Source organism: Trachinotus anak, unplaced genomic scaffold (assembly GCF_046630095.1).
Source record: "Trachinotus anak isolate AG129_WGS33_773 ecotype Australia unplaced genomic scaffold, CSIRO_AGI_Tana_v1 ptg000025l, whole genome shotgun sequence".
Lineage (NCBI taxonomy): Eukaryota > Metazoa > Chordata > Actinopteri > Carangiformes > Carangidae > Trachinotus > Trachinotus anak.
The window spans coordinates 19,887,501-19,892,478 of NW_027273876.1; the positions used below are offsets into that span (position 1 = coordinate 19,887,501).

Below are 4,978 nucleotides of genomic sequence, written 5' to 3' on the forward strand. Positions count from 1 at the left end.
ACACACAAATTTGTGGGACAAACAGCGTATATATATATATAGATGTGCAGAATGTTGTGGAAGTCATTTGTGCATTTACTTGCTGTCTATTTTTTCTATAGATCTGATAAATGCGAACACTTCTATGCAGCTGGAAACATGTTTATGAGAGAAATGTGCTTTTTTATTTTATGTGGGGAAAAAAAACATAAAGTAATTTTCTTTGACAGTAAAACACAAACATGCATTAAAGTGGACGGAATCATTTGAGATCAAAAAAATATATGAATGACCAGTAACACTTGCTACATTAACGTCAAATGTTAAACTATAAAAAACCAATAAATGAAACGTGAAATGTCGGGATGTGGTGGTCTGTCTCAAATAATTTTCACTCTTTTGCAGCAGAATTAAGCGCGCCTCATTCTGACTTTGTGGCATCTGATGAAGGGAAACAGAGCTGACAAAAGCCAAAGAGGAGCCACAGAGAGAAAAGTGGCTTTCCAGAAATAATTACTGTGAGTGAGGAAGGAGGGGGAAAGAAGGGGGTGGCAGCAGTTATCATAATCCCTCTTTTAAAGAAGTTATCATAATCCCTCTTTTTAGCTCTCTCCTCGCCAGTCCCCTAACCTCTTCTCTGTGCACGTCCTGAACATCAACACTGCAATTTACAACACTGGATGCCTCTGGTACCTTCCCCGGTCCTCCCACCCAACACTCCCTGACAGAAATACTGAAATGAACCAATCTTATTTTTTACTGTGGGGAGACATTTTTTGTGGGGGTTCACACCAGATAGCACCCACATGTGCGAACGTCTTCCGAATGCACTTTTATGCAAAAGTGAGGTGACGGGGAGAAAAATTGTCTTCAGAACGAGAGCAGATGGCGAAAGGATGAAAAAGTAAAAACACACCAAACTGTGGGATCGTCCCATCAGTGGCGTGAGTGCAGATCTGCAGCTCAGCTCCTGCGTGAAACATGTACATACGTCAGGTGGAGAAAAAAAAAGACCTTATTCATATCAGTACCCCGCATAGTGGAAGTGGTCCCCATCAAATTGCAATTCATTTCAGTGCAGATTTTAAAGAAGTATTTGTTTGTAGAAAACACAGGATCAAGAGATGAGTGAACAAGAAATACTTAAGTAGCATAGATTTTTTTTTTTAAATCATAAATAGATGAAAAAGACACTTGAGCACACATGCACTATCAACTCTTCTTTCTTCTCTATTTCAATGTGCAAATCAGTGTAATACCCACCTTTGCATCTCGACACTTTTGTGACACATTCAGGAACGCTCGCACACACAACCTCACACACACACTCATTTCCACGGCACATTCTGCAGCCTCACAGCGAGCAACACAACATGACTCCAGCCAACAATTTGAAAGTGATGCTGTGCAACATCCCATACATCCCCACTGTATTTCTCCCATCTGCTCTGCTCAGTGTGCACCTGTCTACTGTACAACACACAGCCCAGTTCAGTTAGTTAGGAAACAGCTCCCTCAGTAGTGAGGGAGTGGAGCAAAAGCATGTATATGCAGTACAGTACTCACGGTGGTCAGGAGTGTTGCTTTCTCTCAGTCCGCTCAGTCCTGCCTCTGGATGTCTCTCTCTCTTTTTCTCTCTCTCTCTCCCTTTCTATCTGCCTATCTTTCTGTCTTTCTCTCTCTCTCTCTCTGTTTTCACTGCGATCGCTGCTCTGGACACACACGCCACGGCAAACTCCACTCTGTTATACCGCTCTGCCGAACGCACTGCTCTGAGCGAGAGACCGAGATGGAGAGAGAGAGAGTGAGAAAGAGAGATAGAGGAGGAGGAGGGGGCATTACAGAGAGGAGAAGGAAGGCAAGCTATATGTGTGTGTGTGTGTGTGTGTGTGTGTGTGTGTGTGAGAGAGAGAGAGAGAGTATGTGAGTATGTGAGAGGATGCGTTTGGTGTGCATCCAGTGGGCAAGCTACAGTAGGGGAGAGCTGCTGCGCGATGCAAGCCAGTGAGTGAGCGGAAACACACACACACACACACACACACACACACACACACACACACCACACTATACATGCTGTATGTGTAAATGCACATTCATATAGATGCATCCATAAATGCCAGTGCAGACACTGAGCTGAATATGCATGTTAATGAGAGATGCAGAGAGTCTGTCACACATGCACACACACACAGACACACACAAACAAACACACACACACACACACACACACAGACAAATGTCGCTGAACACATCACAAAGCAGGCAGGGGTTTATGATAGAAAGAGAGAGAAAGATTAAGAACAGGCACAGAGACGAGGCAAAGACCTCTTCTGCTGCTGCTCTGTGTGTGTGTGTGTGTGTGTGTGTGTGTTTGTGTGTGTGTGTGTGTGTGCGCGCGCGTGCGTGCATGCATGCGTGTGTCTTTTAGTGAGACTTAACTCAGCACACCATGACAGGTAGTGAACCTCAGAGGAAACAGGCCTCCCTGCCTCACTCCTCCTCTTCTCTCCTTCATCCTTCTCTCTGATCTCCATCACCTCATCACATCCTGCATCCCTGACACGCCTCATCCCTTCTTTTTACAATTACTTTACTACTTACTTTTCTTTCTTTCCTCAAATCCCCCCACATTTTTGTATTCACATTTAAACACACACATTTTTGCACACCAAAAATCTATACCTCCAAATCATATTGCCGTGGTATTATAACAAACTGTAAGATTGAACTGTAAAAGTACAGAAAAATGATCAAATCAGACCCAGTGTCAACTGTCCAGCATTTAGTGGAGACCTTCACAGCTTTGCTACCCTCGCAGGATACAAGTGATACCTGTTAGAGTTAATGGTTTCCTACAGAGAGAGTTCAGAGCTTTGCTTTAGCTCACCCAAACTTTCTCTTTACACTGCTGATCAACCACAGAATCAAACTCAATTTCCAAAGATGGAGCAGCCTCCATTTTTCCCTGGCAGGTAGAATCAATTGCATACGAATTTTATTGAGGTTTCTGTATTTGTTATTAAGTGTTTTTTGTTTAAATCTGTAGACGAGCTGATGTCATCCCTCTTATGAGGAGGCAAACATCCCAGGATACACATGAAACTTCTCCAACGACATGGGGCGGTGGAGGGGTGGACCTTCCAAACCTCAGGAAATACTATTGGACCGCAAACACTCATAAGTTTGTCCACTGTTTCTCAGTGGATAGTCTAGAGTCTGTCGGGGCCATAGGCAAATAATGGCATGGGGCCCATCCAATCAGTGATCATAATCGACTGTGTAACCTGACTTTTTTTTTTTTATTCCAAATGTTTACGTTAGTAGAACTTTCAAAATATACATGTAAAGAAATGTAAGAAAAAACACATTGTAAATAACCCACATTAGAACGCCTGATAGATGCTGTCAGTTAATTTTCATTTCATTATCTTTAGATTTAACAAAAAAAAAGCCTGTCTGTATGTGCAGGCTTTAGTTAAAATAGTTGGCAACACTGCTTCTGAGATCTCATCGCACATCATCCAGGGAACAGCATGGGGCCCCTTTAAGGAGGTTTCCTTCTAAGACGTCACTGCAAATCGTCCATTGGTTGCACACACACATTTTTTGATATTGCTGTGGAGTAAAGTATGTCAACCCTCGGGGGCCCCCTAACAGCCTGGGGCCCCAAGCAGCTGCCTGCCTTGCCTGATCCCAAGGTGCACCCCTGCTGCTTCCTCTCCCCCAGTGTAGACCGGTGTCTGGAAACAAGTTCCTCCCCATCAACATCACTTCCAGCATTAGTCGTACCTAAGCTGTCACAATACACCATCAGCCCTGTTGTATCTTCTACATTAAAACATCTTTTGCTATTCCCAGATCCAGGCAAACATTTCCAAACCTGCCGCCAAAGACAGGGTTGAATACAGTTTTGCAATTTACCCACATCAAAGAAAGGTCAAACTCTGAACATAACACTGGGTAAAATTCTGGCTGATTGGGGAGAAGAGCTAGGGTTCGATTCAGGAGACCTTATACATCTACATGTGTATGTCTGAGCATAATATAGTTCAAAGTCCTACATCATATTCAAGGCCAGACTAAAATATATTTTAGTGTTGATGAAAAATGTGACAAACTGCAATGTCAGACTTACCTCACATGTTCTGGCACTGTTCTAAACTAGCAGTGTTCTGGAGATGAGACAACCATCTTTGCGGTACCAGGTAATGTCATATCTCTGAAAAAAAGCACAAAAGATGCAATCCCTTTTACCTCCCTCAAAGTCAGGAAAAAGATCCTTTTGGAGTGGAAATCTCCTAAACCACCTAAAGCATCTGTCTGGCTTAGCGGCTTGATGCTCTTGGTTTCTTTCCTCCTGTATACCAAACCTAATTCGATACTGTGGGAGGGGGGCTGACGTCTGTAACTGTATTTGTCCATTGCTACGCTGATCTCTAATGGAAATAATAATAAAAAAGTACTTAAAAATTGTTCTAGGAATGGCACATTTACTACTATTAGACATTTTTCTCCAGGGTTTTGTCATTTTGTCAATTTATCAGTGTCACTGTCCTGCATCTTTAAGTCACGCCTTACATTGCCTCTGCTGCTCCCCATTTAATTAAAGGTGAAATTAGCTATTAGACTAGCATTATGCAGCTACACTAGTCCAGTTGAGGGATGCTTGGCAGCAATGCTCCACAGGGGAAAGGAGGCAATGATGAGGTGGCTGTTGCACCAAGAATTGCCTGGAAGAAGGTTGTGTGTCAGTGTGTGTGTGTGTCACCCTTGCTGGCATTTCAAGTAATCATTGCCTCTCTAAAAATAATGCATAACATTGAACTGTTCAACTCCCATAACTGTGAATAGCCTGATCCAGCCCCCCATTGGCCCACTCACTGCTAAGAGCTGTCCAGTAATTCACATGCCTGGTGCTGCCACCAGGGTTGAAGACACAACCGAGCCACTAACCACCTTTACAGGAAGGGCAGAGACTGCATCAACAGCTAAGTGAACA

General features: G+C 43.3%; 1 protein-coding gene across 5 annotated transcripts in view; it reads right to left on the reverse strand.

The window, feature by feature from the left end:
* rbfox3a (RNA binding fox-1 homolog 3a) overlaps positions 1 to 1,841 on the reverse strand; it is a 563,670-nt gene extending 561,829 nt beyond the window's left edge. The window contains exon 1 of one of the 5 annotated variants that reach the window (XM_071463611.1): positions 1,546 to 1,838. The gene's annotated coding sequence lies outside the window, so the exon portion shown is untranslated. Of the gene's footprint in view, positions 1 to 1,545 lie in introns of all 5 variants that reach the window. The other 4 variants (XM_071463610.1, XM_071463609.1, XM_071463608.1 and 1 more) reach the window with 4 other exon arrangements.
* Positions 1,842 to 4,978: the final 3,137 nt, after the last annotated feature.